The sequence below is a fragment of the Mastomys coucha genome, unplaced genomic scaffold, assembly GCF_008632895.1.
Source record: "Mastomys coucha isolate ucsf_1 unplaced genomic scaffold, UCSF_Mcou_1 pScaffold7, whole genome shotgun sequence".
NCBI lineage: Eukaryota > Metazoa > Chordata > Mammalia > Rodentia > Muridae > Mastomys > Mastomys coucha.
In genome coordinates, this window is record NW_022196913.1 from 38,803,403 (window position 1) to 38,821,747 (window position 18,345).

The 18,345-nt window shown below is 41.2% G+C and overlaps 1 long non-coding RNA gene across 3 annotated transcripts in view; it reads right to left on the reverse strand.

Moving 5' to 3' along the window:
• Positions 1-8,489: 8,489 nt before the first annotated feature.
• Positions 8,490-18,345, reverse strand: part of LOC116082216 — a 21,624-nt gene continuing 11,768 nt past the window's right edge. For all 3 annotated transcript variants that reach the window (XR_004115214.1, XR_004115215.1, XR_004115213.1), the window contains one exon: positions 8,490-8,739. This is a non-coding gene — a long non-coding RNA (uncharacterized LOC116082216). The remainder of the gene's footprint in view (positions 8,740-18,345) is intronic.

Below are 18,345 nucleotides of genomic sequence, written 5' to 3' on the forward strand. Positions count from 1 at the left end.
TGTTCACAATACATGAAATGGCTTTAATGCTTGTAGGGATGCATTCAGCTTGCCTGGAAGAAATTGTCATAATGAAGGTCCCTCACTCCAGCCCTGGGATGAGGCTGGCAGGGACAGAGAAGCTGAAGAGCCTCCCTGAAGCATCCCTGTTTCTTTCAGAGCCTCAGTGCTGGGTGCTAGTGAAGCAAAGGAGAGCCATCTGGTCTCTGTGCCCCAAAGGACATGGCTGGGGACAGCCTCAGAAATTCAGATTGCTTCTGAAACTGTAGCAGTAGCTATAAAAGCAAGCAGAGGAGAGCTGAGCCCTCCACATAGCCTCTCAGCAGAGTTCTCTCTGCTTATAATCATTGCCTGTTACTTTTGATTCACTTACATTAGTTGTGCATATAAACAGGGCTCACTGGGGTCTTTCTACACATGTAGACAGCATACACTGGTTCCATTCAACCTTCTCCATAATCGCTAATTTACTTTCAGGTCAACTTTTCTTTGTTTCTACATAGGATGTAGTTTCTTTCTGTGTTTGGCTTATTTTCTTCAACATACTATCCTCCAGTTCTATCCATTTTGCTACAAATGATCAGGTTTTACCTTTCTTCACATCTCAGTAGCATTCTGCTGTGTTTGTGTGTGTGTGTGTGTGTGTGTGTGTGTGTGTGTGTATGCATGTGCGCATATGTACTACATTCATCCATACTTCTGCTTTGAGCACTAAGCTGCTTTCACCTTGTGGCTACCGTGAATAGTTCTTCTGTATACCTGGCTACACCCATATCTCTTCTGTCATATCAAATTCACATCCTTTCCATACACACCAAGGACTGGGATAGCTGGTTGTTCTATTTTTTTGCATTTTGAGGAGTCTCTATACTTCTCTCCATTATGGCCGCACAAGTTCATGTTGCCACCAACGGTGTGTGGAAGGCCTCATTTGTCCCCGTTCTCACCAGTATTTTAATCTTAAAAAAAAGTTTTGGTAGTAGTGGGGCTAGCTGGGGTAAGAGATGTGTTCTTGTAGTTCTAGTCTACACCAAATGATGGCAGCACTGAGCGCTTTAGCCTGCATCCCTTGGCTGTTTTGTTTGTTTTGTTTGGTTTGGTTTGGTTTGGTTTATTTTGTTTTGTTTTGTTTTGTTTTGTTTTGCTTTGCTTTGGTTTGGTTTGGTTTGTGGAGACTGTGTTTCTCTGTATAGCCTTGGCTGTCCTGGAACTTAGTATATAGACCAGGCTGGCTACCTGCTTCTGTCTTCTGAGTGCTGCTGGGATTGAAGGTGTGTGCCAATACTGCCCAGCAAGCTGTTGACATTTCTTTTGAGAAGAAGTATCTGTTATGATGTTTGCTCATCTTACGATTGGATTGCCTGAAGGCTTTTTATTTGCATTTTTTGAGCTGTATGTTCAGGATACTGATCCTTCACCAGATGAATATTTAGTAAATACTTTCTCTCATTCCATAGTTGTCTGTTTTGTTCATTATTTCTTTCACTATGCAGCTTGTAGCCTAACATAATCCTATTTGTCAACTTTTGATTTTGTGCTCTGTCCTTCGGAGTTACCCAGGATATACTGCCTATGCCAGTGTCTTGAAGTATTTCTGGATCATCTTACAGAGTTTCAGGCCTATGCTTTCTTTCAAGTTGATTGTTGGATGCACGAGAAACAGATATTCCATTTTGGTCTTCTGCTGTGACTGCACAGGGATCCATTTGGTCTTCAAGTTAGGATGAGGTACAAAGGGCACTGGGACTATGAGCACCGAAGTGAGGTCTGGGATGAAGAATGGGGTCAAAGGTTATGGTTTAGCTGATAAAATAGTAGGCAATAAAAAAGTCCTTAGCATTCTTTGCTCTCCCAACCACCTTCAAAGCTAGAGTTGGTTTTTCAAGTTAGGGAAATGGAAATACACCCAGTAGCATGTGTGGTATCTGCAGTCAGAGTTTAATAAACAGCTGCTTCCCTTTCAGCAAACAGCCCTTGTTGTTGGACCTGAGGAAAGAGAAATGGCTCTAGGATTTCACAGCTCTGAGCCCAGTTTGCTTGTCTGCCCCATCTACACCAACTCCACAGCCATCTGCTCTCTGGGCTAGGGGACCCTCTAGTGTAAGATCTGGGCTTCACTATGAGCAGGAGAGGGAAGCATTCCAGAGCCTCTCTGATGTGAAGTCTCTCCACCAAGAGGTCAGGACACAGAGAGTAGGGCTCTTGTAGATGCTCAGATCAGACCTGGGAAGGCAGGTGAGTGCTGAGTCCTCTAGGTCAGAGAATGGTTAGGCAGAAGGTAAAGAAAGGGAATGTCCTCTGCTTGTGAGGCATGACCACACATAAGGCCTTCAGGGCTCAGCCCCAGCTCTTCTACAGGGTGGGAAACAGTCCAAACTAAGCTGAGTATACTGGCTGGTTTTTGTGTCAACTTGTCATAAGCTGCAGTTATCACAGAAGCCTCCCTTGAGGAAATGCCTCCTTGAGATCCAGCTATAAGGCATTTTCTCAATTAGTGATCAAAGGTGGGAGGGCCCCTTGTGGGTGGTGCCATCCCTGGGCTGGTAGTCCTGGGTTCTATAAGAAAGCAAGCTGAGCAAGCCAGGGGAAGCAAGCCAGTAGGTAACATCCCTTCATGGCCTCTGTATCAGCTCCTGCTTCCTGACCTGCTTGAGTTCCAGTCCTGACTTCCTTTGGTGATAAACAGTAATGTAGAAGTATAAACTGAATAAAACCTTTCCTCCCCAACTTGCTTCTTGGTCATGATGTTTGTGCAGGAATAGAAACCCTGACTAAGACACTGAGTAACTCTTTTATAAACTGATAAGCTCCAGGAAACCCACTCAGATCTACCTCTCATAGACCAAATAGACTCCATCCAGATAAGTAAACCTGTTAACCAGTAGCCTAAGTTCCTACCTGTTACCTACCCCAGAGGATGGGATTCCTCCCCTGTTTCCTGGTTTTGGGACTCCTCTCATCTCAACCACTAAGACCTAAGGGTTTCTAATGTACACCTAAGAAATTTTTTTCTTCCAAACCTACTTAACTTTCTTTTTTATTTCTAATATGTATGTGTGTTTCAGCATCTTGACAAGTTCAAGCATTTATTCAAAACTTACATCCAGGACAGCTTCAGAGAAACAACCCCCAGATGCTCCAGTCTACTCTCATAGGCACAGATGCTTCTACTGGACCTGCTCCTTCCTACCCACAGATGGTCCCAAGAGCCTGGACAGCAAGGAAACAACCAACTCTCCTAAGACTGACCAACATCCTCATCTCCATTTTCTTAGGTTTCCCAGAGACACATTGCCCCAAAGACAGCAGGAAATAGCTAAAGATCACAAGGACCCTATTCGTATATCAGCATCACCTCTGTTTTTCCTAGAGAGAACTGGATAGATAAGCCACGACTACACAGGCATCTTTGCTTCTAAGTTGGGTTCTGTTTTCCATGGGGGAGTTTTAGATAGCATTTTTCTCTAACATCTGTACATTTTGTGATACTTTCTGAACCCCATGAAGATGAACTTTGTTGGGAATAAAATCCGGAGAACAGAAGGGTGACACGATGACAGAGCAGAAGCCCTTGGAGGTTAGCAGTGGAGGAAGCCCAGTTTCCCTGGTTGATGTGCCAGGAATCACCATCTGCCTGCCCAGTGGAAAGTTTGTCTCCACCACTCCAGAGTCTAACTTTTGTTCTGAAAATGTTGAGAGCATTTAAAATTTATAGAAAAGCTATGAACCACACATTTTTGGGGGGGGGACAGAAACATTTTAAAATAAAGGAGCTATTGTTGGGAAGATGGCTTGCTCTGTAAAATGCTACCTGTATGAGCAGGAGGACCTGTGTCCAGTCCCCAGGTCCCACATTAAAATATTGCTGGACAAAGTAGTGGTGTGAGCCTACAATCTCAGCACTGGGGATGCAGAAACAGGAGGATCCCTGGGGCTTGATGGCCAAGTAGCCCAGCTGAATCCAGGAGCTCTTTGTTCAGTGAAAGCCCCTATCTCAAAAAATAAGTTGGAGATTGGTTGAGAAAAACAGTGGTTGTTGACCTCTACGTGCACATCAGACACACACATACACACACACCACATACACATACCACATATACACACATACACCACATATCACACATACACCACATATCACACATACATATTATTCACCACACATACCACTACACACAAACATACAATAAACACACATACCATACACTATACACACACACACACACACACACACAAACACCACCTATACACACACACCACATACCATACCACATCACACACACCAATCTCAAGGAATCATCTGCTGAATTTAAATCTTATCATTTACATCATATTAATCTAGCTTCTTATTTATACAATGACAAAATATATTTTTATCTCACTACACCATTAAACTCCAATCTCCAAGGAAGCATCATTATTTAAAGGAAAACAATTAGACAGCAAGCCAAAGAATATGACTTTGTCTCCTGCCAATGAATGGCCGCACACACTCGGAAGTCTTTCCCTCCCCCGTCTGAAGGATGTTGAAGATGCTTACTCAGCCTTCGAATGCTTTGGTGAGCACTGAATGCGATGCAAGTTTGTATGAAATTGGCAAGTCCTGTGCTCGCATAAAGGCTATAATTACGCTGCAATTGCATCCACCATGCTTGGAAAAGCCTTTAGCTCACGTCACTTTCCAAAACGTAGCAGTTGTAGAAATGGTGTAGGATTTTAAGTTCAACATAAAAGAAACACAACCATTACGACAAGTTAATTCAGGGCTTGTGGTTCTTGTTTGGGAAGGATGCAGTAGGCAGACAGATCCTCACACCCTGAGCCTGTAAGGGAAGAGCTGTGTGGGTACATCCAACCGAATCCACCTGAGTGAGCACATTTATTCCCACATGTAGTTTACATGCCAAGGCATCTCTAACAGAAGAGTGTCATCATGAGCATGTCCCCTTCATGTGTCATTTCACTTTCTCTGCTCCAGTAGTCAACTGAGGTCTGGAAGCCATAAATGCAAAATTTCAGAAGTAAACCCTAAGATTTATATAACTTTAACTACAGTACACACACATGAACACATATGCACACACACACATGCATACACATGCACATACATGCACACACTCACATGCACATATGCACACATTCACACATATTTGTCTGCTTTCTTGTTGCTCTGATAAAACATCATGACTAAAAGCAACTTGGGGAGAAAAGGTTTTATTTTATCTCATACTTCCATGTTAGCCATCATTGAGGGAAGTCAGGGCAGGAACACCAGAAGGTACTTGGAGACAGAAACTGAAGCAGAGTCCAGGGAGAAGAAGTATGCATTGGCTTGTTCTCCCTGGCTTTCTCAGCTTGCTTACTTTTTTAAAAAAATTAGATATTTTCTTTATTTACATGTCATATTATTTCTCCTTTCCCAGTTTCCCTTCCAAAAAAAAAAAAAACAAAAAAAACCCAACAACAACAAATCCCTGTTGCCTCCCCCCTCCCTGCTTGCCACTCCACCCTCTCCCACTTATTGGCCCTGGCGTTCTGCTACACTGGGGCACAGAACCTTCACAGGGCCAAGGGCCTTTCCTCCCATTGATGACCGACTTTGCAATCCTCTACTATACACATGCTGCCAGAGCAATCAGTCCCACCATGTGTACTTCTTGGTTGGTGGTTGAGTCCCTGGGAGCTCTGAGGGTACTAGTTAGTTCATATTGTTGTTCATCCTAAGGGGCTGCAAACCCTTCAGCTCCTTTGGTCCTTTTTCTAACTCTTTCACTGGGGACCCTGAACTCAGTTCAATGGATGGCTGTCTCAGCTTACTTTCTTATACAATCCATGTCCAACTGCCTGGCGCTGACATGAACATAGTGGTCTTGGACACCCCACATTAATCAAGAAAATGTTAACTGATGAATGGATAATAAAAATGACTTTCATTTAAAAAGAAAGAAAGAAAAAAAGAAGACGTCACCTAGACATGCTCACAGGACAATCTGATGGAGGCAACTACTCAATTGGGGTTCCTTCCACCCAGGTAACTCTAGTTTGTCTGAGGATGACAAAAGCTATTCAGTTCAGTATACATATTCTGTTTTATTATTGCTGGTGAATGTCTCTACAGTGCTTATTTTACACGTTAAACTTCATCCTAGGTGTTTATATGCAGGAAAATACATTGTATATGTAGAATTCAGAACTGTTCTTATTTTGGACATCCACTGGGGGGGACTTCACAGTGTTTCCTGAGGTGAGGGAACCACATTGCCCCACATTCAAATGAGCCTTATTAATAATTCATTCAGAGCAAGTTTACTTCATTATACCTCCCCTGTGTCTTTTCTACATAAACTTTCTGCAAGCTCAACTGAGCACATCATTTAATCTGCAAATATTCAGCAAGAATTGCTCATATTCCCATCACAATGTTATTGCCACAGACTGTGGTAGTTTGAATAAGAATGGTCCCCATAGACTCATATATGAATTCTTAAGGAGTGGCATTAGGAGGTGTGGCCTTGTTGAAGTGGGTGTGGCCTTGTGAGAGTAGGTGTGTCCTTGGTGAAGTAGGTATGGCCTTGTTGGAGTAGGAGTGACCTTGTTGGAGGAAGTGTGTCACTGAGGGTGGGCTTTGGGCTTTCAAATGAACAAGCCAGGCCCAGTGACTCTTTCTCTGCCTGCCACCTGGCAATCCAGATGTAGAATTCTCAGCTACCTCTCCAGCACCATGTCTGCCTGTGTGCCACCTTGCTTCCTGCTATAACGATAATGGACTAAACCTCTGAACTAAAATGCAAACCCAAGTAAATGCTTTCATAAGAGTTGCAGTGGTCTTGGTGTCTCTTCACAGCAATAGAAACCCTAAGTAAGACACAAGCATAAACAGTTAAATGCATCATTTACCATCAAGTCATAGTCAAGTTTTCACTTTATCCACAAGACCCATCATTTGACTTTCTTTGTATTTGGTTCAACAAAGATGAAGGTAAGTCTATGCCTGCGGTTTATTAGGTTTCTCCATTTACCAGCTCTCTTGAGAATTGTCTGTGGTGGGACTGGCTGGCCATTCAGCAGAGTCTCCACCTCAGAGTGGGGTGACAGCATCCATGGGTGGCTCTGCATACTTCTAGATCCCCATCTGTGCCATGATTGTTGGTTCTAAAGACTCATGATCAAATTCAAGTCCCTTTTCCCAGGAAAAGGCAAGACAGGTGGTAGGAACTTCTTCTATTAGGCCATTATATTCTCTCTTTCTCTCTCTCTCTCTCTCTCTCTCTCTCTCTCTCTCTCTCTCTCTCTCTCTCTCTCTCTCTCTCTCTCTCTCCAGTGCAGGTTACAGGTTGAAATTTCTAATTAAATTCTGAAATACTACTAAATCTAAAACTTTTGCCCATCAGACATGTCACATATGGAAAATTCCACATCCAAACTCAAGCGACAGGTGGCAGTCAAAATGCATGTGCACCATAAATATTGTGTGTGAGCTAATGGCTGATGAAGTGCCTAGCAGGCAAAAAACTCTTGCTTTTGATCCCTTCATCCCACATAGTAGAAAGGGAGAATCTGCTTGCCCACATTATACTCTGACCTTCAAACATGAGCACCATGTACATGCATGTGTGTGTGCCTGCATTTAGTGTGGTAATTGTAGGCTATATAAGTGTGGTGCATAAATTATAAACACGTTTTGTCTTGGATCTAATGCCCAAGATTTGATCTTGTCACAAATATGCAAACAGTCCAAAATGGGGAGAAAAAAAAAAAAAACAACAACGCCCAATCAGAAACTCTTCTGGTCTCAAGCATCTTGCATATAGATAAACAACCTGAATCTGTGAGTTCACTGGGGCTGAAGAACCGTGGCTCTCTATTGTGTCTTAGCTAGAGGTCTTCTGCAGACTAGAAGCTTCTACAGAGAGCAGCTGCATAGAGAGGACTATCATGGAGATCAGCTGCACAGGGAACACCTGCACAGGGTAAACTACCACAGAAGGAACCTTCCACACAAAGAAGCTGGGTTTCTAAAAAGCAAACCCCAGTTTAGAACAGATAATCACTGAATAGTGTAGTTCCTAACATCTTCAGTATTGTCCACTTAACGTTGCTTCTGAGCCACAGCCTTTTGGCCCACTGATCCTGGAACTGCCCACATCTGACCTCCTGCTCATTTTCACATAGCATTGTGAGTCCTCCTGTCTTGGACAATGCCCTCCTCTGCTCTCTAGGAGACCAGATGGTCCAATACCATCCATTTCTGTCCTGTTGTCCCCTGGAAAAGAAGGCAAGGCAGCATCCTGCTCTTCTAGCCACAATGACTTAGTTTGTTTAATGCTTGAGCAATAAAAAAAATACATAAAAGAACATGAGCTTTTATCTTTTTTAAAAAAATTTATTTATTTATTTATTATATGTTAAATACACTGCAGTTGTCTTCAGACACACCAGAAGAGGGCATCCAATCTCATTAGAGATGGTTATGAGCCACCATGGTTGCTGGGAATTGAACTCCAGACCTCTGAAAGAGCAGTCAGTGCTCTTAACTGCTGAGTCATTTCTCCAGCCTGAGCTTTTATCTTAAAAAGTTTTTCCCCCCATACCAGCAAATAAGGTGATGAGAAAATCACCTTGGCTTGATCAAAAATACCATGGGTCTTGGACACCACAAGGCTTTTTGTGTGCAGCATGTTCTCATTAGTCTTCCTCCACTCCTGCTCGAGAGATGGATGATCTTCCATCCTTCGAGTATACCTAGAGCAGAATGGAACAATACAAGAGGGAAAAGTTTAGGTGACCAAAAGTCATGATTTATATTGAATGCCAAATATGGCATATGAGTTTCCAGAAACATGGGCACTGGCTTGAAGGAACTCCTGGTTTGGCTGGGTGTTTATGATTTATAATCTCTGTCCCTGGAGACCTGTGTGTGACTCACTTAGTACATGACTTGCCACAGCTCTGAACTTGGTTTTTCCTCTGACACAAGAGAACTCTCTCTTCTCTAACAGAGGGAGGGTACTGAGATGCTGGAAGGGTTAATGTTGCTTCACCCAGGTTATAAGATTTAAATTGGTATATTTTGGCCCAAAGTATTGTTATTTTGCTTTAAAAAGCTATAATCAAGGTAAGAGTTGTGTTGGTTCAGGCTGCCATAGAAAGTACCACCGACTGGATGCCTTGGAAGCAGCAGAGATTCACTTGTTCCAGTTTGACAGGATGTATAACCTGACCCAGGTGGCAGTACTATAGAGTTCTACTAAGCATCCTCTTCAGAGGCATTGTCTACTCTCTGTGTTCTCACAGAATGTCAGCTAGTCATATGCATGGGGCTCCATCTTCATGGCCTAGACACCTTCTAAAGCAGTGGTTCTCAACCTTCCTAATGCTGTAACCCTTTCAAGAAGATTCTTCATGTCATGGTAACCTTCAATCATAAAGTTATTCTGCTGCTACTTCATAACTGTAATTTTGCTGCTGTTAGCAATCATAATGTAAATATCTGATATGCAGGCTATCTGAAATGTGACCCCTATGAAAGGATCATTCAATCCCCAAAGGAGTCTCGACCCACAAGTTGAGAACCACTGTTCTAAATGTTCTACCTCCTCACACCATTGCCCGTGGGGCTAGGATTTCAGTCTAGGAATTGGGGGAGGGAGACAAACATTCAATAAATAAACATCCCTTAAATAACTAAGTTATAATCAATAGGGTGATTAGTAAAGAGTCTCATTTATAATTTGATGAATTATGCCACTAACCAACAATGTGTTGGTTACTAAATACTTGAGGTGTTGTACACCTGTAATATCAATACTGAAAAGGCTGATGCAGGAAGATAATGAGTTTTTAGGGTTTATCTTGTCTCTAAATAAATGGGACTTTTGGTATTTTGCTTCCTTGAGTTTATTTCTCTTAAAACATCACTAATGATGCTCTGTCAAATCTGAGAATGAGACATAGGAGATTTTTCTCTTTTAGTCACTGGGACTTGGATAATAGCAAAGCTGTTGCCAGGCTGCTGTTCCCAGAGACACCGTTCTTACACTTGACTAATGTCCTTTCTCCTCTGCAGTCTTTTGTCTCTGACTAATGGTCAACTGAACCTCTGCAACAACCGTGTGCCTTTGCTTTCAGCCAGCAGACTGATCATGACTCTTCCATTCAGTGAGGGGCCCCTGGGTAAGCAGCGTCTCTTCTTTCAGGTCTAGGGTCCTTGTGATTAAAATACCATAACCAAAAACAACTTGGGGAGGGACAGATTTCTTTAAACTTACAGTTCTCAGGTCACACTATCACTGAGAGAAATCAGGGCAGGACCTCAAAGCAGTAATATTGTTTACTGGGTTGCTCCTCTTGGCTTTCTCAGTTTGCTGCCTTATCCACCCCAGTACCACCAACCCAGGAATGGAACGTCTCTCTGAGGGTTGAGGCCTCCTGCGTAAACCATTATTCAAGAAAAAGCCCTATAGGCTTGCCTACAGTCCAATCTTATGGTGGCATCCTCTCAGTTAAGGTTCCCTCTTCCCAGATATGTCTAGCCTACGTTCACATTGACAAAACCAAGCTAGGAGAGTGTTACATGGGAGATAGGGGCTAGCCAGGGGTCAGTGATTCCCCAAATGTGTGTCCTGTGTCATCCATCTGTGTTCCAGCCTCACCAGCAAGAAGCACTCACACCTGTAGCAACTCGGGGTAACAGGTGAGGAACAGGAGGAAAGTTAATACCCAGGCTTTCTACGGGGCCATTTATGTCACGGTACGTACGTATGGACTCACCACTCGCAGAGTTTATTTATAATTTATATAGTCTCGTGTTGAAATTCCGCATAGGTCAAGGAGCGGGCCCTAGCAGAGCCAATGACATAAAGGAGCACTATCGCGTGGGCTGACCACCCAAGGGCTGCTGAGGACACAGTGGGCCTTGCTGCTGTCCAGCTCAGGGGCCCCAGAAGCTGCACTCATGAGGTACTGAGCCATTGTATTTTTTTTTATAGTCTCAGATGCTTTCTTATTTGCTTCCTTCCACTCGATTTTAAAATTTTTATTGGCATATGTTACTTGCATACTATGGATTTAGGACATTTTCATACATACACATGATGCATTTTGGTCACGTTCACCCTATTATCTTTTCCTGTCTCCCCTCACCCCCATTCTCATTGCTGATCTTCCTACTCTCAACTGGTCTCCCTTCTTCTTTCCTGTCTTTTTCTTTGAAGTGGCTCAATATATTTTACTAAGTTTGCTTAAGGAGTATGGCGAAGTGTTGTTCCAAGGGGCATGGCCACCTTACCAGTGGCTACACCACTACGGAAAATGTCTTTTCCTTCCCCCAGAAACTTAACTGCCCATAATTCCTCAGGGCAGAGTGGAGTCTCCTGAAATCCTTCCCCTTCCTTGACAGATGCTGGCAAGCCCAGTTATGTGCAGGTGCTTGTTGTGCAGGTAAACCACAGTTGATGGGAGTTTAAGAATGTGACAGTCATGCCATGTCTGGAAGTCAGTGTTCCATACTTTTCCCTGCTTCCCTTTACATCTTACATGCCTTCCCATGCCAAGGTGTATGATATTGTGATATTACTTGAACCTTGGGAGGGATGGTCTAGATTTGGCTGAGCATTCAGCCCTCCTATTCTCATCACTTTGTGCAATAGTGAGCCTCTGCAGTTACCATTCCCTACTGCAGAAAGGAGCGTCTTAGACAAGAGCAACATCAATGAGAATCTGTATAGGCCTAAACATAGTTATTTGGGAGGAGTTTGACAGGCATATCATGTCCATTAAGCAAAATAATAACCATAGCTTTCCCAGAGCCTATTACCTCCCCAGTCATGGGCTTTTGATCAGATTTACAGTACCATACCTATATTTCTTCCTGTGTAGTCAGCCTCAAATCCAATTAGAAGGAGGTTGATTACTATAATGTACTGGCTTGTCACTATTGCATCAATGGGAACAGCTTGCCTGGCAGGCAGGTCCATAGTGTAGTTTGCATGGTCCATAGCTGAGTAAGACTGTTGAAGACTTTTATCCTGTGTGTGCGTGTGCATATGCGTGGTGCATGTACGTGTGTGTGTGTGTGTATGTGTGTGTGTGTGTGTGTGTGTGTGTGTGTGTGAATTTTCTCCCCTCCATTCATTCCTTTGTTTCTTTGGTTTTTCTCTCTTTCTTTCTTTTCTTATTCTGTAGTCCAGACTACACTCAAACTTACAACAATCTTTCTGCCTCATGCTCCTAGGTATTGGGATCATAGTTATAAGACACCATGCCTAAAATGTGTATTCTTAGATGAACTGATGTATTTTAATGCTTAGAAATGAACAAAATGTTTTCCTTCTGATCTCCACCTAGGTTAAAATCCAAGACTAACTAATGTTCTGCTCTGTGCCATTGAGTTTGGGACCCAGAATCTGCATCCTGAACACTTGCTCTATCTCCAGACTCTATACCTACCCTTTAGACCTCTGAGTTAAAACACTGAATTCTACAAGTCATGCACAAAACAATCCTCTATAGAGATTTACAGGAAAACATTGTTCATCCAGGAGTGGCACTTCTCTAACCTATAGATTTATGAGTTGCACAAAGAAAATGATGAAATCCACAGAATGGGCATTCTAGTGAAGAACTAGCCTGCAAAGAGCAAGAACAGAGACAAGGAATTGCTGTGTGCTTGGACCATCCTGCTCAAGCTGCTATGCCCTGTGGACCAGCATGCAATAAAGAACTGCAGGTTCCATCCAGTCTTCTCATGTTGGCTAAGGCTCTGCACATCTCTGCATAGCTTAGTCTATGATGTCCCACCATCCTGACACCACAACACACTTTCCATGGCAAGGATTGGCTGGTGCCTATGATCGGAGAGGGGACAGATGGGAGAAGCACTCCAAATTCACTTGACAAATGGATGCATCATTAGAAAGGGACACCTGAGCAAAGATTTTAGGAAATGTATGAGAATATCTTGGAAGAAGGTTGGAGATTCCAGTCACAGGCAGAGCAGGAATCAAGACCCCCAATAGCAGACATGCCTGACATGTAGACTGTACCTGATTCATTTTGTTTCCACAGATAACTTTTTTACTCCATGTTATATATTCAATCAAAACCATTCTTTGAAATTTGGACCTGATTGCTTCTTGGGATAATACCATGCCATCTCATGATCTCTGGTGGTAGTGGCTAGTAGCAGGGTGTGCCCAGGAAGTCCTATAGTTATTCAAGAAAGAGCTGAGGTCACATTGTGCTCTGCTACAGAGCTGGGCCTGGAGCAAGTAGGTCCCAGTCAGTGAGTTTTCTGCTTGTGGTCTTTTCAATTTCTGGTGGATTCGCCATACTCAAAACTCACTACAAAATAAGGAGCGCGAATGCTGGAGTAATGAAAGGACGTTCACATGGCTGCATTTGGGGCTCTTGTGGGAAGCAAGAGACAACATGGAGTACTCCGAAGCTCAGGAAACCAGGCCACAGAAATAAGGCGTCATGGTAGTTTGAATTAGAATGGCTCCGACAGGCTCATAGATTTAAATACTTTGTTCCCTGATAGTGAAACTTTTGGGGGAAGGATTAGGACGGTGGCTCTCAACCGTCCCAATGCTGCCACCTTTTAATACAGTTCCTTATGGTATGGTGACCTCCAACCCTGAAATTATTTTTGTTGCTGCTTCATAAATGTAATTTTGCCCCCGAGTGGAGTCTCAGTTCCTAAAACCATAGGGAATATGTGTTTTCTGATGGTCACAACCCGTAGGTTGGGAAACGCTGGATTAAGAGATGTGGGCTTGTTGGCAGAGTTGTGTCATTATTGGTGGACTTTAGAAGTGTCAAGTGACTCATGTCATTTCCAGTTAGCTCTCCTTGCCTCATGGTTTTGTCTGAAGATATGAGCTCTCAGTTACTGCTCCAATGCCAGGCCTGACTGCCTGCTACCATGCTCCCCAACATGACAGACATGGACTCTACTCACTGTATTGGAAGCCTGAAATAAACTGTGTCTTTTATAAGTTTTCTTGGTCTTGGTTGTGATAAGACCGGAGATAAGAATGATCTTTCATGCCCACAAACATGTATGAATCATTCATATCAGCCTTCTTTGTGTTGCCGTCTCCTCAGAACAGAACACTTGCTCTGTCTCCTTGTGCTCACAGCTCTTTCATTTTTGAAGATGACAAGGCAGATAGATGCTTTTGGGTTGTCCCTAAGTACATATTTACCTACTATTTCCTCACAATGAGCTTCAAGTTATATATTTGCAAAATTGATGCCAGCCTGGAATACATAGTGACATCTTGCCTTAAAACAAGCAAGCAAACATCCAAAAAACCCCAAAAGGCTCAGTGATAGATTGATGGAGAGCTTGCCTTGTATGCATAAGGCTTTGATCTACAGCACTGAAAAAAAAATCATGGTAATAAAGAAAACTATAAGGAATAATGATTGTGAGTGAAGCATGCTATTCAGAACATTTTACGTTCATAAAATTCACAAGTCCAAAATGATACCATTTTAAAAGGCAGTGAAAATTATTATTTGTCACCGTTGGAAATGGTAATTTTGCAAACTCCTTATGCTGAAAATTGGAAAGGATTAAACATTCATGCTGCCTTTTCAATAGACATTATACTTCAAGCCAAATTTAGTAGATGAGTGAAAATATTATTTTACAAGAGAAAAGCACCAATTATTTGTTGTAAGAATGATGAAATTGGGAAAATAACCATTTTTCAATCTCCAATGAAATACTTGATTCACATAAGGGCAGTGAATAGATGGTCTAGGTAAAATGAAGCCTAGGGACTGCAAATATTATCTGTAGACAATTTGTGTTTAAAATTAGAAAGTATAAATTCCTCTTAAAGGTGCAAAGCTGTTAAATTCGTAACCTCACGACCAAATATGTAGTAACATGCTATCAGACCTTACATGCCTTTTCCCATGACACATCATGAAGTAAACAGCATGGCCTACAAGTGTTGCTGTTTAAAATATGTAGCCAGAATTAACTGACTACCTAGATAATAGAAGAATATGCTCTTAATTGTTCAAATCATAAATATAGACGGAAGGCAATATGACAAAATGTTAACAGTGTTTACATCTGGATTAGGAATTTCTTGTTATTGATTATTCGCTCAACTTTTAAAATGTCTCACAACAAAGGGGCTTGTTAAACAATATAAATACATTTTCTATGTTCTTGGAAGGAAGTATTGTTGTATAGAATGATTTAATGATTTTAGAGTGACAAACACTTTTTTTTCCCACCTTGGAGATATTCCATTGATTTCTGTCTCCATTATTTCTGCTAAACTATTAGCTGTATTAAGAAATTCTAAAACACTTTCACTCTGATGTGCTCTTTTGGGTTCTTTTTCTTGGTATTTAAAAAATTGTTATGAAATTCTCATTTACTCATCCAATCCTTCCCTTTTTTGCTTTTTCTTCCTCTTTCCTCATATTTTCTTCCCCTCCCTCCCTTCCTCCTTCTCTTTCTTCCTCTCTCCCTCTCTTCCTCCTTCCCTCTTTTTCTTCCTTCTTTATTTCTGCTTAAACCTAAAGTCTTGCAAATTTTAGGCAAGCACTATACTACTGAGCTAGATCTCTCACGCTCCCTTACTTTCACATAATCGCCTTTATGTATTGCTCTTTGGGGACCCATATTACACACACGTTATGCAGCCTTCATCCTATGATCTATAGCTTTTGTTTTCATTTAATTTTTTTTTTTTAGTTACTCTATCTCTGTTAGAAAATTTTGAGAGACTTCTTTGGTGTTGTATTCCAATTCATTTGTCTTGTATCTACTGAGTTTGGCCTATAAATTTTTATACTCTGCTGTTTTTATGCAAAGTATATTATCATTTTGTTTACAGGATTTCTATTTGTCTAGTCTCCACACCATCCTTTGAGAAATTGTGCTCATTAGTGTAGTGTCATGGATGCCAGAAGAAGGTGTCAGTTCCTCTGGAGTTGGAGGTTGTGAACCTGATGCAGCTACTGGGAACTGAACTAAAATTCCTGAAGAGAATAGTTCATGTCCTTAACTGCTGAGCCATCTCTCCACCTTATAAAAACATTCACTTTAAAGGGACAGATTATGGTATAGGAGTAGAGTACTTGTCCTGTATTTATGAAGTCCAATCTTTATTAAGACAGGAAAAAGAAAATAGATATTAATTTGACTCCATAAATTGCTTCATGTAAAGAAATGTAAAAAAAAATTGTTAAAGATAAAGATTGTTAACATATACTCATACATTTGTATGGTATTTTAAGCATTCTAGATAATTTTAAAATTACAGGTTAAATATCTCATACCCAAAATGCCTAGACCATAAAAGTATCCCAGAACACAGATACTTATAAATTTTTGTACTATTTTAACCTACATAATAAGATTTTGAGGATGAGAACAATATCTCAATGTGAAATTTAGTTATGCTTAATTCAAATGCACAAGACCTCTCTAGCTGTGTCTTTCATATACATTAGCCTATTTCTTTCCAGAACTCTTTTGAATAGTATTGTTCAGATAGAGACCACATACAGGAAACTAAACAATTACCATGTGCAAGTTCAGAAGTTTGGACTTATGAATGCATCCATCAAACTATCACTACCATCTAGTGAATGAGGATATTCATCCCCTCATGTATAGAATTTCATGTAAGTTGAGACATACAATATGCACTCTTTCAACATCTCTTTTTCTGTCTTTTAATTGGATACTTTCTTAAATCCAAAAAACTAATTGACATACCTTTATTGCCAAAGCAAAAAATGGGGTATAGAACCAAAGGGTGAAGCCGAAAAGAAAAGATCAAAATGGAGCAGGAAAACATGACTGCTTTCATTGTGTCCCATAAGTTTGGGTATGTTGTGGCTTCATTCTCATTAAACCCTAGAAAGTCTTTAATTTCTTTCTTTATTCCTTCCTTGACCAAATTATCATTGAGTAGAGTGTTGTTAAGCTTCCACATGTATGTGGGCGTTCTATTGTTTATGTTGTTATTGAGGAGCAGCCTTAGTCCATGGTGATCTGATAGGATACAAGGAATTATTTCAATCTCCTTGTATCTGTTGAGGCCTGATTTGTTACCAATTATATGGTCAGTTTTGGAGACGGTACCATGAGGTGCTGAGAAGAAGGTATATCCTTATGTTTAGGATAAAAAGTTCTATAGATATCTGTTAAATCCATCTGTTTCATAACTTCTGTTAATCTCACTGTGTCCTTGTTTAGTTTCTGTTTCCATGATCTGTCCATTGCAGAGAGTGGGGTATTGAAATCTCCCACTACTATTGTGTGCTGTGTAATGTGTGCTTTGAGCTTTAGTAAAGTTTCTTTTATGAATGTAGATGCCCTTGCATTTGGAGCATAGAGGTTCAAAATTGAGAGTTCATCTTAGTAGATCATACCTCTGATGAATATGAAGTGTCCCTCCTTATCTTTTTTGATCACTTTAGGGTGAAAGTTGATTTTATTTGATATTAGAATCGCTACTCCAGCTTTTTTCTTGGGGCCATTGGCTTGGAGAATTGTTTTCCAGCCTTTTATTCTGTGGTAGTGTCTGTCTTTGTCACTGAGGTGGGTTTCCTGTATGCAGCAAAATGTTGGGTCTTGTTACGTACCCAATCTGATAGTCTATGTCTTTTTATTGGAGAGTTGAGTCCATTGATATTAATAGATATTAAGGAAAAGTAGTTGTTGCTTCCTGTTATTTTTGTAGTTAGAGCTGGCATTCCATTCATGTGTCTATCTTCTTTTAGTTTTGTTGGAAGATTTTTTGCTTTTTCAGGGATGTAACACTTCTTGTGTTGGAGTTTTCCATTTATTACTCTTTGAAGGGCTGGATTTGTGGAAATATATTGTGTGAATTTGGTTTTGTCATGGAATACTTTGGTTTCTCCATCTATGGTGATTGAGAGTTTTGCTTGGTATAATAGTCTGGGCTGGCATTTATGTTCTCTTAGGGTCTGTATGACATCTGTCCAGGATCTTCTAGCTTTAATAGTCTCTGGTGAGAAGTCTGGTGTAATTCTGATAGGCCTGCCATTATATGTTACTTGACCTTTTTCCCTTACTGCTTTTAGTATTCTTTCTTTGTTTTGTGCATTTGGTGCTTTGACTATTATGTGGCGGGAAGAATTTCTTTTCTGGTCCAGTCAACTTGGGGTTCTATAGGCTTCTTGTATGGTCACGGGCTTCTCTTTCTTTAGGTTAGGGAAATTCTCTTCTATAATTTTGTTGAAGATATTTACTGGCCCTTTAAGTTGGAAGTCTTCGCTCTCTTCTATTCCTATTATCCTTAGATTTGGTCTTCTCATTGTGTCCTGGATTTCCTGGATGTTTTG